The 20625-nt window shown below is 39.3% G+C and overlaps 1 non-coding gene across 1 annotated transcript; it reads left to right on the forward strand.

The window, feature by feature from the left end:
- Positions 1-653: 653 nt before the first annotated feature.
- On the forward strand, positions 654-815 carry LOC125999967 (U1 spliceosomal RNA). Its single transcript, XR_007492387.1, has one exon. It is a non-coding gene; the product is annotated as a U1 spliceosomal RNA (small nuclear RNA).
- The last annotated feature ends 19810 nt before the right edge of the window (positions 816-20625 follow it).

Below are 20625 nucleotides of genomic sequence, written 5' to 3' on the forward strand. Positions count from 1 at the left end.
GCAGGCTTGTTGGTTGTGGTTTTTGGCTGAGACACGAGATGAGGATCAAGAGAGTGTCTTTCACTGAGGAGCTGGATGGTGGTCTGTTGGGGCAGGAGGTCGGTCTTGGTGCCTAACGAGTTAAGAACTGAGAGTAAAAAAGGTTAAATAAGGGGAAGATAACGAATCCACGTTGAGAGATGAGGGAATAGAAGGGTCTCTGGGTGGGGGAGGGGCAATATATATAAGAGGGGCTATAAACATTGTATAGCTGAATTGTTTATGGATTAGGCTTGGCAGTCAGAGAGGACCACTGTATAGAAACTAACGTTCACCTATACACTGCTTTCAGAGATCTATTTGCGTGCTAGCCTCCATATATAGGACATTTCATTTCCTTTCCTAGAATAGTCAAGAATTAAGCACCTGCGCGCTTTTGAAAATGATTATCAGTAAGAAAAGACATACCTCCAGGGAGCCTAGTATGCATATGGAACTTTTTAGCCCAGCACCCCCAACATACCAGTGGAAGAAGTCCTGTCATGTGGGGTCTCTGAGCCCAGCTCTTGCCTCTGCAGTTTGTGATTATACTGTATTTTTATTTCTCTTACTTATCTCAGTTATAATATCATCAAGGCCCATCCTTGGTAATGCAAACAAAAGACTTTCTTTCTATACTTACCTGGCAGGGGAGATACCATGATCACGAAAGGGGTTTCCTCAGGGCGAGGCTTATCCATTACACTCCAGATGCTGACCCCTGCAATTTCCCCAAGTGTGGGAAACTCGACTGCATAATTTGTGGTGGTGGAGGACTGTGTTCGGGCTCTCCCATGGAAAAAAAATGGAACAAGAATAAAAAAAAGAATTTCTTTCTCATAATTGAATTATACTCCATTGAATTATGACATATACATGTAATATTCTATCCACTTCATATAAACTATGGTTTCTAGACTTTCAGCCTTAGAAACATTTTAAAAACTTTAAAAAATTGAATCACCATAATTTACAAAGTTACAATAATACTCATATTTGAATTTTTGGTGTACAGTCACCTTTGTACAAATACGTCTCAGTTTTCTTCTTTTAGTAAGTGGGGAATTGGACTATGCCTGAATGTTCGCAGATATTACTTCTGGCTCTATGCTCAGGGATCACTCCTAACAGGGCTTGGGACCATATGTGATTCCTGGAATTAAATATGGGTCAGCAGTGAGCAAGGCAAGCACCTTATCTCATTACTTCTCTTGCACCAATCCATGTTATTCTTAAATTTTAACATCCATAATTGGACATGCTGTTGCAGATGTGGTAGGTACAAATCATGGCTCACTTCTTGGTGGGTAAAGTATAATCAAAAGCATAAGAATATTCTGGAATGATCAAGTGGTGGATATAAGAATATTCTCCTCAACTTTTAAAATATTAGAGGCAAAGTCTCCATCTGTGTGTGTGAGAAAGAGACAGATAAGGAGAAATAGTTCAACATCTGAAGAATTGTTTTCTATTAGCAATGTTATTTCTTTGCAACCTGGGGATTTGCTTATAATTACTATGAAAGACTTAGTGATTATACCCATACTCGGGAATAAGAGTCAATGTGTATTTATATGTTTATATTCTATCCTAATTAAAAGTTGAAATTAAATCCTATATATTAGTTACATATATCAGTAATTGAACATTTTTAAATATTATTTTTAAATATGATATCTAAAATAGTTTCTACTTGTGAAATACTCTTGTCTTTCCACATGTTTCTGAGGACTATTGGTCATTTCAGATGCAACTGCTACTCAAACTTGCTCTTTCACTTAGAAGTTCTGTTTTCTTTATTTGAATTATCTTAATTATTTCTTGATTCTTGTCGCATCCTACTTGATAACATAGGTAATTGTGTATGTAATTAATACCTGTAAGAAAGTAAGAATTTTAAGGAAATCCAGTATGTTTTGGTTTTTCGACTTGGATGTTCCAAAACTTAGCAGCCTAACTAAATTGAGATTAATTAGTAGTCAATAGTCATTGATTAAATACACAAAACAAGAAGGCTAAATATTAAAAGATGAATTATAATTGGTCTGAATGGTGCTAAATTGAATAACAAGTAAAACATGACACAAAATAAATGAATCTATTTGGTAATAAAGTACAAAGACAATATAATTTTTGTGTAAATTGAAGTGTTGGGATTATTTATATTTATGTATTAGACAGGGTCATTATTTATGGTAGGAGAAAAGTAAATTAGGCCAGCATGGGGAACTAAGAGGCTTTACGCCAAATGCCTTCTGCCAAGCTTGAATGGAGCTCCTGCTGCCTCCAACAGCCTTCCCTCTTGTTCTTCCCAGACTCCAGGGCCAGCAAGGTGGGTGCCGAGGAGGACTTTCAAGGGGACACCAGGCCTTCCCCCAACCCCATCCAGCACAAGAGGGGCCGACTTGGGGTAGAGGCTGGTGAACGTCCAACTCCCAGCTCACTGCTGAACATTTTTTTGTTCTGGGAACTGGAGGCTTTTGCAGGGATGAGGAACTGAGAGGCTTCATGCCGAATGCCTTCTATCAAGCTTAAATGGTGCGCCTGCTGCCCCCAACAGTCTTTGATCTTGTTCCTCCCAGACTCCAGGGCCATTCATGGGTGTCCTCCCAGGGGGCCAGTGAGGTGGATTTCAAGAAGGACTTTAAAGGGGTCCCCAGACCTTCCCCAACCCCCACCCAGCAAAAGAGACATGGGCTTGGAAAAGAGGCTGGCTAACTTTCAACTCACTGCCTAATATTTTTTTGTTCTGGAAACCTGGGGCTTTTGTGGGCATGGGGAATTGAGAGGCTTCATGCAGAATGCCTTCTATCAAGCTTAAATGGGGCTCCTGCTGCCCCCAACAGCCTTTACTCTTGTTCCTCCCAGACTCCAGGGTCATCCCTGAAATCTTGCCTAGAGGCCAGTGAGGTGGGTGCTGGACAGCTATTTAAAGGGAACCTCAGGCCTTCCCCCACCCCCACACAGAACAAGAGGGGTAGAATTGGGGAAGTCAGCAACAACTTTCTTTCTTATAAGTCTTCATTCTAAAAATGTGTAGGGGCGCTAGTGTCCCCACACATAAAGTATAGATAGTTTAACAAGATATCATAGGACTCATATCTTAGAATGCTTTTAGGAAAGGAAACTATATGTACAAGACCCAATGGACAGTATTTCATGACATAAACTTCACATAAAGGACCTACGACTTAGCTTTTTAGACTTGAAAATTATGATTGTTATTAAAAATGCTCTATATACAATCCTGTCCATAAAGCCATTCTCCCGTAAAGTTTACCATCACTAAACATGATTGGTCTAGAAAATGGAAAGGAGTTTATTCTTTTCTTTTTAAAAGTGTTCCTTTATCACTTCACCTGGGTCAGTTTTTCAGCTGTAACCCATGAGTTTATCCTTAGTGTATGCCGATATAAGCACATTAGTGTATTTGTTTGCCATACAAATGTCTGTCCAATGTCCTCTGTGACATTATGTTTATATCATGGTATTGACTCCACATAAGTACTCATCACCATTTCACTTAGCTTTCTAAACTGGAATACTATGATTTTTGTTTCTAGAAAGACCCTATACACAATCTAATCCATGAGCCCTTTCTTTAATATAGTCTACCCTCACCAAGCATGACTGGCCTAGAAAATGGAAAACCTTTATATCAGACTTGCCAGATTAATTTAACTTTACTTTATTTTTAAGCATTCTTTCCTTTTTCATATGGGTCAGCTTTTTTACTGTAATCTATGGGTCGATCCTTAGTTTCTGATATGTATGCATAAGTGTACAGGTCCACCATACCTATGTCTGTTTAATGTAAGTTTGCAATATACAGAATGCCTATGCTGTATACTGTTTATCTCCGTTTGCTCACCATCTTACAAGCTCGTTTCTAGCCCTACAGTTCCTCACCCCACTGCTATTACCCACATTTAACCCTTATTACCCTCATTTCTTGGCTCCTCATGAAGCAGGTCGTTATCCCCATTCCAGCCAACTGCCAACCAGCATGGAAAGTGAAAAGATAGACTCTCAGCCCAAGAAAAAAAATCAATACTCTGTTGCTATTGACCTACTCTCAGTGGCCTCCTTTCCTCCACCTCCCTTCACTGTGGACCATTGCTTGCTACCATAACTGTTTTTTAAAAAGTCCCCCGCTCCTGGGTATTTCCTGATATGGGACTGCTGGGAGCCATTTTTCAGACTCTGCAAGGCCAAATCACAGATTAAAGTGGTGTTCTGGATTTTACACACAACCCCTCCTGACTATTTTTAAAGACTTAAAAGGGACATAGATATCTCCTTGAATACCTTAGATGTATTCCCTTAACAAGTATAACCCTTATTGAATAACCTATTATATAGTGACAATTTCCCCCATTGTTTATATTTTGTGATTTGTTCAATAAAAAATTCTGTAGAAAAGGCTCTCTGTTTAGAGTTCATGTTAGAACCAAGTTATGGGGATTGTTGGACTACTTCACTTGGCCCCCATATGCACAAATACCTTGTGGTATTGTTCCTTTTTTGCATAGGCACATTAAAAAGGGAGAATATTACATATGCAAATAAGTTTTTATCTTTTTAATAATAATTTTTATTTAAACACCTTGGTTACAAACACGATTGTGGTTGGGTTTCAGTCATATAAGAGGACACCCCATCACCAGTGCAATTTTCCCACTACCAATTTCTCAAATATCCCTCCTCCCCATCCGCCCCCACATGTACTCTAGATAGCCTTTCAATTTTCCTTGTATATTCTCATTGTTAGGATAGTTAGCAATGTAGTTATTTCTCTAAATAAACTCATCATTCTTTGTGGTAAGGTTCATGAAGTGGGCTGTAACTTACAGACCTCCTCTCTTTTGTCTCTGAAAATTAATGCAAAAATATCTTTCATTTTTCTTAATCCATAGATGAGTGATTCATTCACCCGCTCTCTGACTTATTTCACTCAACATAATAGATTTCATGTACATCCATGTATAGGAAAATTTCATGACTTCATCTCTCCTGATGGCCGAATAATATTCCATTATATATATGTACCACAGTTTCTTTAGCCATTCATCTGTTGAAGGGCATCTTGGTTGTTTCCAGAGTCTTGCTATGGTAACTACTGCTGCAATGAATATAGGTGTAAGGAAGGGATTTTTGTATTGTATTTTTGTGTTCCTAGGAGTGGTATAGCTGGATCATATAGACGCTCAATTTCCAGTTTTTGGACAAATCTCCATATCCTTTCCATAAAGGTTGAACGAGATGGCATTCCCACCAGCAGTGGATAAGAGTTCCTTTCTCTCAGAATCCCCGCCAACATTGTATGTTCTCATTCTTTGTGATGTGTGTCAATATCTGTGGTGTGGGTGGTACCTCTGTAGGTGTACCTATTTGAGACCCTGAATTTAGGTGTAGCTACCTGAGACCCACCCATTTCTGGGAGGGGTCTTGGGAACCAGATATTATGTGTGACCTACCCTGCAAGACCCCGCCCATTCCTAGGAGGGGTCTTGGAAAAGATAGATAAGCCTTGGACCGAGGGGATGTGTTTGGCCCTGCTGGGCTCTCTGGCTTTTGGGTCTTTGACCAGCCTGGAGGTCAAAGGAAGATGGCTGAGAGGAATTAAGATGCAGGGTAGCTAAGAATGGCTATGCTTGTAAGGTTATGATAGAGACCACACATGTGGTGGATAGGGATGAATAAAGCTGATGCTTCCTGATGCTTGTCTCTGAATGAGTCTGATTCCGCCGTTACCTGGGCATGGGACCCGCCGGCTGGATGGGGGTTGTGGAGCCACATGGCCTGGGATGGCATCCACTTCCATCTAGCCCCATCGTTATTTATTTAATGCAACAGTACCTCCTAGTTGTTTTTATTTGCATCTTCCTGATTATTAGTGATGTGGAGCATTTTTTCATGTGCCTTTTGGCCAATTGTATTTGTTCTTTATCAAAGTGTCTCTCCATTTATTCTCCCCATTTTTGATGGGATTAGATGATTTTTTTTCTTGTAAAGTTCTGTCAGTGTCTTGTATATTTTGGAGATTAGCCCTTATCTGATGGGTATTGGATACCCTGGCACTATTTCCTTCGAGGTGCAGAAGATTCTCAGCTTAATATATTCCAATCTGTTAATCCCTGCTTTCACTTGTTTGGAGAGTGCAGTTTCCTCCTTGAAGATGCCTTTAGTCTCAATGTCATGGAATGTTTTACCTACGTGTTGTTCTATATATCTTATGGTATCAGGTCTGATATCGAGGTCTTAATCCATTTGGATTTTACCTTCATACATGATGTTAGCTTGGGGTTTAAGTTCAACTTTTTGCAAGTGGCTAGCCAGTTGTGCCAACACCACTTATTGAAGAGGCTTTCTTTGCTCCATTTAGAATATCTTGCTCCTTTATAAAAAATTGGGTGACTGTATGTCTGGGGAACATTCTCCAAGTATTCAAGCTTATTCCACTGATCTGTGGGTCTATCTTTATTCCAATACCATGCTGTTTTGATAACTATTGCTTTGTAATACAGTATAAATTTGGGGAAAGTAATGTCTCCCATATTCTTTTTCCCAATGATTGCTTTAGCTATTTGAGGGTGTTTATTGTTCTAAATGAATTTCAAAAGTACTTGATCCACTTCTTTCTAGAATGTCATGGGTATCCATAGAGGGATCAAATTAAATTTCTACAATATTTTGGGGAGTATTGCCATTTTAATGATGTTAATGCCGATCCATGAGCAGGGTATGGGTTTTCATTTCCATGTGTCCTCTCTTATTTCTTGGAGCACAGTTTTATAGTTTTCTTTGTATAGGTCTTCATTGATTTCTGTTCTCAGCGTCGTTATTTCCTATGTCTTCCTATTTTTGTTTGCTTTTTGTTGAGCAATTTCTAATTCTATGAACTGTGTCATTATGCTATTCAGGTATGCCTCTTTTTCCTTCCTGATGTGTGCTTGCAAAGGTATAAATGTTCCTCTCAGTACCACCATTGCTGAGTCCCATGGGTTTTGATAGTTTGTGTTTTTATTATCATTTGTTTCCAGTAAAGTTTTGGTTTCCTTTATGATTTCATCTCGGACCCACTGGTTAGTTCAGGATGAGGCTGTTTAACTTCCAGGTATTAAAATTTTTCTTCTGTGTTTCTTTGTGTTGACATATAATTTCAGAGCCTTGTGGTTTGTGAAGGTAGCCTGCAAAATTTCTATCCTCTTGATATTATGGAGGTATGTTTTATGTACCAGCATGTAGTCTATCCTGGAGAATGCCCCATGTATTTTAGAGGAATAATGTATATCCAGCTTTCTGGGGGTGGAGTGTCCTATATATATCTACTAGGCCTCTTTCTTTTATTTCTCTTTTCAGGTCTACTATATTCTTGTTGGGTTTCAGTCTGGTTGACCTATCAACTGTTAACAATGCCGTGTTCAGATCTCCAACAATTGTTGTGTTGTTAAAAACATTCTTTTTCAGATTTGTCAACAATTATATTAAATATTTGCTAGCCCCTCATTTGGTTCATATATGTTTAGGAGAGTGAATTCTTCCTGCTGTACATATCCTTTGATTAATACAAAATGTCCATTTTTGTCCCGTACAACTTTACTGAGTACAACGTTTGCATCATCTGATATTAGTATGGCCACTTAATCTTTTTTATGGATGTTGTTTGAGTGGATGATTTTTCTCCAGCCTTTAATTTTGAATCTATGTTTGTCCTGACTATTCAGATGTGTTTCTTGTAGGCAGCAAAAGGTTGGATTGAGTTTTTTTTAATCCATTTAGCCACTCTGTTTCTCTTAACTGGTCCATTGACATTGAGAGAAAGAATTGCCATGGGATTTATTGCCATCTTTGTGTCAAATTTGGTTTGTTCGTTGGTCAGTCTTGTCTTAAAGTAGATCTTTCAGTTTTTCTTTTAAAACTGGTTTTGAGTCTGCAAAGTTTCTGAGCTGTTATCTGTGAAGCCATGTATTCTTCCTTCAAACCTGAAAGTGAGTTTGGCTGGGTGCAGTATTCTAGGAAAAGCATTTATTTCAATGATTTTTGTCACTTTCCCACCATTGCCTTCTGGGCTTGACTGTTTCTGCTTGACAGGTCTGCTGTAAATCTCAAGGATTCTCCCTTGAATGCTATTTCCCTTCTTGATTTTGCCACTTTCAGAATTCTGTCTCTGTCTTTGGGATTTGTCATTGTGACTAGGATGTGTCAGGGTGTTTTTCCTGGGGTCTTTTTTAGTTGGTACTCTTCGGGCATGCAGGATTTGGTGCATGTATTCTTTAGGTCTGGTAATTTCTCTTTAATGATGCTCTTGACCAATGATTCTCCCTGGAGATATTCTTCCTGGGTATCTAGGACTTTAATGATTCTTAAATTGTTTCTGTTGAGCTTATCAAAGACTTCTGTTTTCATCTGTTCACATTCTTTGAGTAATTTTTTCATTTTTTAATCATTTGATTTAAGGCTTTTTTCCAATCTCTTCTGCTGTATGGAGTTGTTATGCATATAATCTTCCAGCATACTAATTCTATCCTCAGCTGCTTTTACCCTGATAAAGCCACACACAGGATGAAATCAGGCCTGAGGATCCAGCACAGCACAGAAGGCAGTCGAGGTCGAGGTGCTGGGCTTCAGATTTTCAGCATAGTTCTGCCAGCTCCTCCCTTTCTGGGCGGATCAACTCACCTCCAAAGAAGGCTAGCTGTTCGCAGATGAAGCCACACACACAGGATGAAATCAGGCCAAGGAAGCAGCACAGCACAGCAAATAGTCCAGAGAGAGGTTCTGGGCTTCAGAGTTCCAGCAGAGTTCCACTCCAGCTTTTTAATGGGTGTTTTTGCTGGGATGATATTCCTCCAGCCTTTTATTTTGAGTCTATGTTTGTTCTGACTATTCAGGTGTGTTTCTTGTAGGCAGTAGAAGGTTGGATTGAATTTTTTGATCAATTTAGCCACTCTGTGTCTCGTAACTGTTGCATTTCCTCCATTGTGATTGAGAGAAAGAATTGTCATGGGATTTAGTGCCATCTTTGTGTCGAAGTTTGGTGTGTCTGTTGGTCAGTCCTGATTTAAAGTAGGTCTTTCTGTTTTTCTTTTAAGGCTGATTTTGAGTCTGTAAAGTTTTTGAGCTGTTGTTTATCTGTAAAGCTATGTATTCTTCCTTCAAGTTTTTGAGCTGTTGTTTATCTGTAAAGCTATGTATTCTTCCTTCAAACCTGAAAGTGAGTTTGGCTGAGTGCAGTATTCTAGGTGAAGCATTTATTTCATTGAGTTTTTTCACTATGTCCCACCACTGCCTTCTGGGCTTGGTTGTTTCTTGTTACAGGTCTGCTGTAAATCTCAGGGATGTTTCCTTGACTGTAATGTCTTTTTTTGATCTTACTGCTTTTAGAATTTTGTCTCTATTTGTGGGTTTCATCATTTTGACTAGGATGTGTCTTGGGTGTTTTTCTGCTGTCTCTCTTAGTTGGTACTCTTCAGGCATGCAGGATTTGATCGCATGTATTCTTTAGGTCTGGTAATTTCTTTTTAATGATGTTCTTGAGCGTTGATTCTTCCAGTGGTTTTCTTCCTGGCTCTCTGGGACTCCATTGATTCTTAAGTTGTTTCTGTTGAGCTTGTCATAGACTTCTATTTTCATCTGTTTACATTCTTTGACTAATTTTTCCATTGTCTGATCATTTGCTTTAAGGCCTTTTTACAATCTCTTCTACTGCATGGAGTTGCTATGCATCGCATCTTCCAGCTCACTAATTCTATCCTCAGCTTCTGTTACCCTATTGGAGAGCTTATCCGTTCTGTTTGCCTTTTGTCTACTGAGTTTTTTAAGACCTGTTATTTGATCTGTTATTTTCATTTGGAGTTTTCTGATTTTTGTCTTCATATTTTATTGGTTCTTATTAGTGTTTTGTTCCACTCAATCTATGCTTTCTTTGAGTTCTCTGGCATTTTCCATATTTCTTCTCTAAACTCCATATCTGAGTACTGACTAGTTGGTTGGCCATTTTCCAGTCATCAGAGTTTCCATCTTCATTCTATATGCCTTGTGCTGGCCTGCAATGTTTTCCCATTGTCACACTTGTATTGTGGGTTTTTCTACGTGTTGTGGTGGTATTCATTGGCTAAATGATGTGTGCAGCAACGCTCCTCTGGATCCACCCTATTTGGTTGTGTAAACTCACTTCCAATGAAGGGGAGCCCTCTGTGGATGAAACCACACACAGCATCAAGTCTTGGGCCTGAGCACACAGCAGAGAAGACAGTCCAGATAGATATGCTGGGCTTCAGAGATCCAGCACAGTTCCTAGTGTGATTTATTCTGCATGTTGCAGCGGCATTTATTCATTAGAAAGAGTGCACAGCCGCAAAGTGAAGCTGAGCAGCCTGATGTCACAGACAGGGGACCTGCCTTTCCGCAACTTACTACTAATAGCTGTTTTTTAGTCTTGGACGCAGTCTTCCTTGGTGTTTCTGCCTAGCCTGAAAAAGTCTTGGAGAGCGATTTTTCTGCTCATTTTCTGCCCACTCACGAGAGGTTCAGGACATAGGACAGTAGAAAAACAAGCACAGGCAACACTCACAATCTCTCACAGTTGGAAACCACAAGGCAGGTGCAGATTTTTCCGGCCTGACATCACAGACAGAGGATCTGCCTTTCTGCAATTTACTGCTGATAGCTGGTTTTCACTCTTGGATGCAGTCCTCCTTGGCATTTCAGCCCAGCCTGTCTAACTCTAGGAGAGCGATATTGCTGGGCCCTTTTTGGCCCACTCATGAGAGGTTCAGGACACAGGACAGTAGAAAAACATGCACAGGCAACACACAGTCTCTAGCAGTTGGGAACCACAGGGCAGGCACAGATTTATTCAGCCTGACATCACAGACAGGAGACCTGCTTTTCTGCAATTTACTGCTGATAGCCAATTTTCACTCTTGGACAGTCTTCCTTGGCATTCTGGCCCAGCCTGAATAACTCTAGGAGAGCAATTTTGCTGGGCCCGTTTTGGCCCACTCACGAGAGATTCAGGACACATGGCAGTAGAAAATCATGCACAAACAACACTCACAGTCTCTCTGAGTTTGGAACCACTGGACACGTCTAATAGAGATAGGAACACACAAATTTTGTAATTTGGTGGGGCCTTACACCCTGAACATTGACATAATGACTTGGTTTAGACTTCAGAGGAATGGGCATTGTCCCTTCATCCCTGAACCATGGATACTCTCTATGAAAACAACGACGGTGGTCTATAACATCACCAGAAAACAAACCTCTATCAGGGAAGATCCAAACAGTGCCCTGCCATCAACTTACTCCAAAGAGGGCCCTTTTCACATCCAGATGACTTAGCAACAGCAATAACCCGCTTTCAGGGCAGGTCTCTCCACATTGCCCTCTAGGGGTGAGCTGAAATTAGAGGATGCTCCACAGCATCCTACTTAGATGTAGGATATGCACAGAAACTAGGATCTCTAACTATAGAAACCTGACATCAACAGCAATTGTGTGAAAAAATTCTACTGGGACCACAGAGAATGACTCAGGGGTAGGACAATCAAGTATGCCTGGAGCTTTGAGTTGGTCTTATGCCAGAATATTTCAGGGGCAAGGTCTCCTTGTATTTAGGCCAAGGCTTTTTCTTTCTATTTCCCCATATTTTGCTGGGCCTATGCAAACAATAACTGCAACTCTCACACGTTTTTACTGTATTTATTTAACTCTTATTCTTAAAAAAAAAGCAGGGGCCAGAGAGATAGCATGGAGGTAAAACATTTGCCTTGCATGCAGAAGGTGGTTTGAATCCCGGCATCCCATATGGTTCCCTGAGCCTGCCAGGAGCGATTTCTGAGCATAGAGCAAGAGTAGCTCCTGAGAGCTGCCAGGTGTGAACCAAAACCAAAAAAAAAAAAAAAAAAAAAAAAAGAGCTTACTATATTTTCTGCTATTGCTTGAATGAGTTCATTGGTGAAACAATTTTCACAAATATACTGAAATTTTTTCTGTTTTCTTTTTCTCCCATTTTTTTAGTTTTTCTTTCTATTTTTATTTTTAAATAATAACTGCTTCTGGTTATTGCGAAACAAATGTGTTATGATCAGTTATGTCAAGAATGTGATGCATTTTATTTATATACATATATATTTTAAACTTTATTTATTATTAATTCATTGATTGATTTTTTTTCTTTGCCACACCCAGCAGCACTCAGGAGTTACTCCTGTCTCTGCACTCTGAAATCACCCCTGTCAGGCTGGGGGACCATATGGGATGCTGGGAATCAAACAAGGTCCCTCCCAGGTTGGCTGCATGCAAGACAAATGCCCTAGCACTGTCCTATCTCTCCTGCCCCAGTATGTGATGCATTTTCTTTAAATAAATTTATTTATAAAAAAGAAAATTACATTAGCACAGGATGATTTCACCCAGAATAATGTATACAAAATCTAGCTATCATAAATTTCTTGCTGTATTTTGATTTTTGTATATTTTCAGTTTTGGTTTGAGAAGCTACCCCCAGCTATGACAGTGCTTACTCATAAGTTTGTGCTAAAGGATCATGGCTGGCAGTACTCAAGGTATATGGTGTGCTGAGAATTGATCCCAGTTTGGTTTCATGCAAGCCCAGTTTCTTATCTGCTATAATATATTTCCATTTCTCTTATTATGAAATTTTAAATATCTTGTGTAGAAATTTTCTTCTGCAAAGCCACTTGTGCCTGGTGAATATGCTATGAATACAGTAAAAGCTGCTTTTAATTTCTAAGTTAATAACATCTAGCTAGCATAATTTTTAAGTGAAAAATATCGTTGGGGCTCAGGAATGTGGCTCTGTATATCACCCGCCTTAAAGGCATGATGCCATGAATATAATTTCCAACACTACTTCCAAATGCTGTTTGATGTAGGTGCCAATTTGTGATCCCACACCAGTTCCACAATAGTGTGCTATAGCTTATGTACTGCAAGCAGTTGTGTGTTAAGCCACCATTAAAGTATATGATCTTTTGTGAGTATTGCAACCAACTGTATGCAACCTCCCTTTATTATGAAAGGACAAGTGGGGAGAAAAACTAGTGATAGTCTTCTTGACCCTATTACTGCTAATATTAAATTTAGCAAAATTGGGTGTTTACTATGCATGCTCTATAGTGTGAGCAGAACACACACATGTTTCCAGTTCCTGGTACAGAGCTCCTAATATCCTTGTGGTTTCCCAAGGGATTATATATATTGTTCTAATATTTGGTCCTTGATCCAGGTTTTTGACATAGAATTCATAAGTTCCTTTGAATTTTCTATAAGGAAGTCTTTTATTTTAATGAAGTGACTCTTGGTGGACTCCTGGATAACTTCAGGACTCAGAATGGTGGATTGGTAAACACATCTATGTGCTAGGAAGTTAGTGAGTTGTGCAAATTGACCCTTCGCATTTACTTCTATGCATTTTTTTTTCTGTCTGTGCTCCTGTCTTGTCCTTTATAATATTCTTTGTTATACCATCAACAGTAAATATAAGTGAGGGTTTCTCATATTTATGTTAGTTTTTTTCTAGAAAATTCTTCAATCAAAGGCAGGGTTCATAGGAGTCCCATTGGATAATAGTTCAGTTAAAAGTTCAGGTGAGAACAGAGAATTTGTGCTGGCATTGAAATGCTGATAGTCTTAAGGGACAGAGACCTTAAAATGTACCATCTGAAGCTATCTGAAGATAGATATTATCAGGATTGAATTGGTCCTCTCAAATCACTCTCGTGTTGTTGCTGAACTGCTTGATTTGTGGAAACATATATATTTACTGCCAGAAGTTTGAGAGTAAATTAACAGCACAAGGAGTTTTCCTATAGCCACTTCATATTAACTAATTTAATTCTATAATAATCTCCTGAGACTGATTCTGGAGTAATTCTTAGTTTGTGAAAGAGCAAATGGAATCAGAAAAATTAGGCAAATTGTCTACAGAAAGCAGTAAAACCAGTACTTGGTCCTATACCAAAATTTTCATTTTGGGTTACTCCTATATTGGTACTATAGGGGTTGCACTGGTGGTGTTAGGGTTCTGGAATTGAACCTGGGTCTTTGGCATGCAGATTTACACACTAGGCATTTGAGGTATCTCCCCAATCCCTGAAGACAAGCTCTTGAATACAGTGCTCCATGTTCTTAAATCTATATGCATTATCAAATAGGCATTGAACTCTTTGTTCACTGATTTTAGACATTGTCATAAAAATAGATAGTCAAAGAATAAAGAAAAATATTTTCTTCTTATAGAACCCACTTTTATCCTGGAAGGATAATGGTTTTTATCTAATAAAATATTAGACATTCTATTATATAGTAACATATGTAGTTATATTACATATATAGTTACATCTATTATATAGTTACATATATTGCATAGTTGTATATACTATATCAACTGAGTATTCTTCTAGAAATGGATTTATAGAAAGCTTTGGTGTAGGTCCTTCGGGCCTGGGAGGGCCTTCCTCCCTTCCTGGAGCAGGATTTTCAGCTGGCACGGGCTGGCCCTGGCAGACCTCCATATGTGCCAGGGGCCTCTTGGCCCGGCCTAGGGTAGGGGGGCCCGGACCTGGGTCACCTGACCCCCCTCTCCCTCTTTCCTCCGGATCTCCAGGTGGGTTCCTGGGAGGACCTGATGGGGCACCCTGGGTTTTCCCCACTCCCAGGCCAGCTCCAGAGATTGGCCTAGGGTGGGGCTTGAACTCCTGTCCTTCGGGCCTGGGAGGGCCTTCCTCTCTTCCTGGAGCAGGATTTTCAGTTGGCACAGGCTGGCCCCTGGCAGACCTCCGTATGTGCCAGGGACCTCTTGGCCCAGCCTAGGGTAGGGGGGCCCGGACCTGGGTCACCCGACCCCCCTCTCCCTCTTTCCTCCAGATCTCCAGGTGGGTTCCTGGGAGGACCTGATGGGGCACCCTGGGTTTTCCCCACTCCCAGGCCGGCTCCAGAGATTGTCTTAGGGGGTGAAGTTGGATCTGGGGGGTGGCAGATAGCTTCTCAGCTATACTCAGGCTGTCACTGGCAATTTCATACCAGTCTACATGTTGCAAACCGCGCGGGGTCTAGCGCCCTGGCGTGAACATATAGTCCTCCCAACCATCAGTACCCCAGATTTACCCTTCTTAACTTCAGTAACACACAGTTCTAATCTCAGACCAAAAACATACAGTGGATCTAACAATCCCAGAACTATTTAGAAGGACATAAATTGAACACATATTGAACACATATATCTTTTGAATATTTTATGTGTATTTTCTTTAACAGCTGTAACTCTCTATATATTCTTCTACCATGATGTTTCTATACACTTTTCATCTTGTCTTTTCTTTGTAAGCTGTTCAGTAAGGATTGTTGGTGGAACTGTCCCTCAGTTTAATGCCTATGATTGAACTATGTCATGGAAATTGCTGGTCTTGTTCCTATTGCCTCCAGATGCACCAATAACGCTTCATGGCATTGATCCTTGTTTGCATAGACACATTAAAATGGGAAAACACTATACAGACAGATAAGTTCTTATCTAATAAATCTCAGTACAATGTACCTTACACCCTGAACATTGATATAATGACCTGGCACAGGCCTCAGAAGAATGGGCATCCTCCATTCTCACCAGAACCAGGCAAGCTATCTACGAAACATCCAAGGTCTTTTATAGCAACAGCTGGAAGCAGTCCTCTACCAGGAAAGACACTACCAAGGGTCTGACATCGACCTCCTAAAAAGAGACTTCCGTTTACACTGAGAAGACTTGACAACAACAATGACCTGCTCTACAGGACATGGTTCTCTCTATTGCCCCTTAAGTGTGAGGTGAAACGAGAGGATGCTCTGCACCATCCTGACTGCAATATGGGATATGCAGACTCCAGGATCTTTAATACAGAAGCATGATACCAACAAAAGAGACTATGTGAGGAATGGAGGTGTATTGCCACTACAGACGATGACTTGGATTGGACAAACTAGTTTGCCTGGAGCCTAGAGTCAGTCCTGTGCCAGGAAACTTCAGGGGTAGTGTCTCCTTGTATTTAGACCATAATTTTTCTTTCCATGTCCCTTATATTTTGGTGGGCCTATGAAAACAAATGCCACTCTAACACCATTTTTTACTATGTTCCCTTGACTCCAATCCTTAAGAAAAACAACCCACTAAAACTTTTGAGGTTAACTTAAACTAGTAAGCATGTGCATGGAACTAGATAAATGTACTTTGCCCTTAATGTTTAAGGAGTTACATAAGTCTAATGTCTTTAGATTATATTGTGTGCTGCTAAGAAATAGTATGTACTACAACTGGGGATTTGAGGGACAAAGTAATTGTATTGTACATGGGTTCAGTTTTGTTTTTCTTAATGTTCTTTGGCTGAAAGTTCAAGGCTGGGCTATCATCGATGGGACTACTGAGAATTCTGTTTATGGGTAATTGTGCTTCCACTGTAACTTTACCCTGTCCTCTCTTTGCATCTTTGTTGTCATAATTAAAATAATAAAAAAAAGAAAAAAAGAATTAATTCTAGGAACTCAAAAAAAAAAAGCTTTGGTGTAGGCCTGAAAGACTTTAATGGAGGATGCCATTCTTCCTATAACACTTGAAGGAAAAGTCAAATAAAAGATATGAAAGACATTTTACATGGGAGCACAGAACAAGGATGGATCGGAGGCACATGCAGGAAGAACAATACATGAATGAGGGAATGCACCCAATGAAAATTATTTTTCAGACTTTTTTCTTCCAAAATAACTTATGCATGGAGGTAAGTTTCATTATCTGGAAAAATATAGCAAACACTTTCAACTGGTGATAATAAAAGCAAGGTTTGTTTTCAGAAATTTAAAAGTTTAGTTTTGTTTATGTGTCACATGTGAAAACATACATTTGTCTTTTACCTTCTTAGCCCACTCATGTTGCAGATAGCAGGGTTTTCCTTTCTTTTTTTTTCTTTATTTTTTTGGTTTTTGGGCCACACCTAGTGATGCTCAGAGGTTACTCCTGGCTCTGTGCTCAGAAATCACTCCTGGGTTGGGGGACCATCAGGAATGCTCAGGATTGAACCCAGGTCTGTCTTGCGTCATCCTCATACAAGACAAATGCCCTGCTGCTGTGCTATCATTCTAGCCCAGGATTTTCTTTATTTAATAGTTGAGTAGTATTTCATCATGTCTATATTGTACACTTTATCCACTCATATGTTCATGGACACAGATTGATTTTAAATCTTGGTATTTAGGTATTATAAATAATGTCACACAGTGCTGGAGCAATAGTGCAGCAGGTAGAGCTTTTTCCTTGCATGAGGCCTATTCAGGAATGAAGCCCTGAGTGCAGAGTCAGGAAGAAGTAAGTAAGCCAGAGAACTTCTGGCCGTGACACAAAGTCAAATAAAACGCCTTACTAAAATAGTGTCACAATTAGCTTGGAAGTGTATCTCTTTGAATTATAATTTCAAGAGTATGAAGGAAATGCTTGCTATATCACTCCCATGCACATGTGAGCTCATGAGCTCTTTCTCCCACTCTCCTCTTGACCCCATCCTTCTGCCCTACCTCCCCTTCTCTTCTCTGTCCCTCTTTCTCTTTCTCCCACTACCACTATCTCTCTTTGGTTTTTGGATACACTAGGCATTTCTCAGAAGTTACTCCTGGCACTGCCCTCATAAATTACTACTGAGCTCTACTGGGCTTGGGATATATGGGATGCCAGAAAATGAACCTGAGTCAGCTGTGTGCAAGGCAAAATCCCTACCTGTTATACTGTCACTCCAGCTCTGTCTGATTTATCTGGACCTGAATAACAAAACGTTTCATTAGGTAAAAATTAGTTTCTATTGAATTTCCAAGTTCAAAGTATAGGCTTGCTTTCTGTCATATAACTGGAATTTTTAGGATGCATGGTTAAATGTCCGAGTAGGTATTTTCCATTCTCCTTACTGAACTGTTGGAATTGTGGTTGAAGGCAGGGAATAGAAAGGGAAAAGGTTTTCCTACAAATTATGGCAAGCTCTGAGCTTTTGTCTTACTTCAGGTATCTGGATAAGAAATCAAATAAAAAGCCTTACTAAAATAATGTCACAATTAGCTTGGAAGTGCATCTCTTTGAATTATAATTTCAAATGTATGAAGAAATACTTGCTATATCACTCCCATGCACATGTGAGCTCATGAGATCTTTCTCCCTCATTCATATCATGCATGAATGAGCATGCATGACAAAGGACAAACAGAACCATAGATTGCTAAGAAATCTCCCCAGATTCTGTTCTGAGATGTGACTTATTTGAGTTTTGGTAGAATTGAAATAATAAGAACAGAGGTAAGAACTTTCTTGATTACTATCCAGAAGAAAATCAAATAGATTAGTGAAGCCAGATGGAGTCAGGCCTGCTGATTAAATTCTGAAAAGCACTCAAAGCAGCTCTGATGCCCCATCTGCTCTGACCTGTAAGCAACTGGTTGCCTTGTTTATGGTCACAAGAAGCCCCATAGCCTAACATGCAGACAAACTTCATATTTTAAATGATTTTGTTCCAACAGTCTACCATATAATGTCAACAAGCAGCTGGTCCACATTGATGGGTAATAGAAATTATTTGAGTCTGAGTTTGTTTTCCTTAATATATACTTGTTCTTGTCCTTGGGATGTGGCTGAGCTGTGTTATGTTGCTCTGCCTCACTCCCACTGGCAGTGACACAGGTGCAGAACTGTGGGCATGATGAAGCAAATGCTAATCGCATCACTGCTATCTGGGCTTGGCTCGAATTGCTGTCAGTGGAGGAAATATAATTCATTAGTTTTCCTTTAGGGCACATATAAACACATGGCTTTCAGAGGCTGTATTAGAGCAAAAGGAAGAAATAGATAAGGCCCACCCTTTTACTGTCCCTGAGCATCTGTGGCAAAAATAAAACACTGATGTTTTGGACATTCTGTTTTTGTCAGAAAGATGTTTGGGAAAACATCTTTTGATATTTTGATTTTGATCACAAAATTTTGATCACAAAATTTTACTTTTTCTCAAAGTAATTGTAAAATAAAACTAGCATGCTAGAATATTGAAAACACTAAAAATGATCACAGAATTTATCCCCAAATATGTAAGCAACCATTTTTTTATAAAGTATCATTTTATTTTATAACTTCTTTTTTAATAATGATAATGGATGTTATTTATTCTTTTTTATTTTTTCTTCACAGACTTATTTATGGTACATAGTGACAATGAATGAGGGGCATTCCCACCATCAGTGTTGTCCCCTCTCTACCCACGTTACCTGCATGCATCCCATATCTAATTCCTTCCCTTCCCCCAGAGTACTAGTCTCCACTTTACAGCTTATTGTAGATTACCTATTTTGTTGTTGTTTGAGATAAAAAGGATAAGAAAAAAAGGAAGAAAAAATTTGGTAGCAATTACCAAAAAAGAAAGAGAAAAAGAAAAAAAGTGCACCCGGTTAATAAGAAAAGAAAAAAAAATCACCAAATAATAATCACAGGAGTGAAAAGGGAAGAGAAAAGTGGAAGTAAAAAGAGAAGGAAAATAAAGTAAAAAACTAACAAATCAAAACAAAATAAGAAAAAAAGGGGTACTGGAGTGGCAGGTTTTGACATTCCCTCCACTTTTTTTTTTTTTTTGCATAGGCACAGTAAGCATTGGGAGAGAATGGGAATTCCCATGGCTTAAGAGATTCAGGGCTTCTCTGTCCTTGAAACATACCATCATGGAATCAACGCCTGGCTCCATAGATACTCATTACCTCGTCCCAAGGGCTTTGTATGTGGTGCTAGGAAACTTTCCTCTCAGTTGTGGATGAGAAAATGAGGTCCCTGTAGCTAGCAGTCTTGGTATTTGTGCAGGTCCTAGGACAGGGTCTAGGTTAGATTTTTTTCGGCTCTAGAGGTTCTGTTCCATCACTGTTGTTGTGTTCAGTCTTCTGTAACAGATGCTCCCTGTTTTTATTCAGTCCCTAAGTCGAAGTATAGGATATTATGGATCTAAGGGTTCTGCTCAGTCTCTGTTGGTAAGCAACCATTTTAAAGTTTTAAAATTAAAACACATGAAACTCACATTGCTGACTTACATGCTGTGTTTCATTGTCAAGAGCCTGTATTATTATATCTATTTTCCTTTTGCCAATGTCTTTACTAACGTGGCATTTGACAACATGTATGTGTCTTGGTGATGAGTGAGTATTGAATTGTATTGAAAATAAAGGTTTTTTTTAATAAAAAATATAACTCTCCCAGGATTTCTTATTTGGTTGGAGATTTGGAGCCAAATATAACCAACTTTTAATTTTGCGTTTCTCCAACTAGACATGTCTTGGAGGCTTGGGTAAGATTTCTGTGATGGCACACCAGAGTTTGTTTTTTAATAAGTATATAAGTTGCAAACTTGAATATACCAGTTTGAAAAACATCATTATTGTGTATATATTCAAAAGTAAAGTTTATTTTAAATTGCATGGAGATTTTTATGCTTGTCCTGTCAGTTAGTTTGGCAAGACATGTGTGTGTGTGTGTGTGTGTGTGTGTGTGTGTGTGTGTGTGTGTATGACTTGGGAATACTGGTCTCAGCATTTTGG

The sequence above is a fragment of the Suncus etruscus genome, chromosome X, assembly GCF_024139225.1.
Source record: "Suncus etruscus isolate mSunEtr1 chromosome X, mSunEtr1.pri.cur, whole genome shotgun sequence".
NCBI classification, from domain to species: domain Eukaryota; kingdom Metazoa; phylum Chordata; class Mammalia; order Eulipotyphla; family Soricidae; genus Suncus; species Suncus etruscus.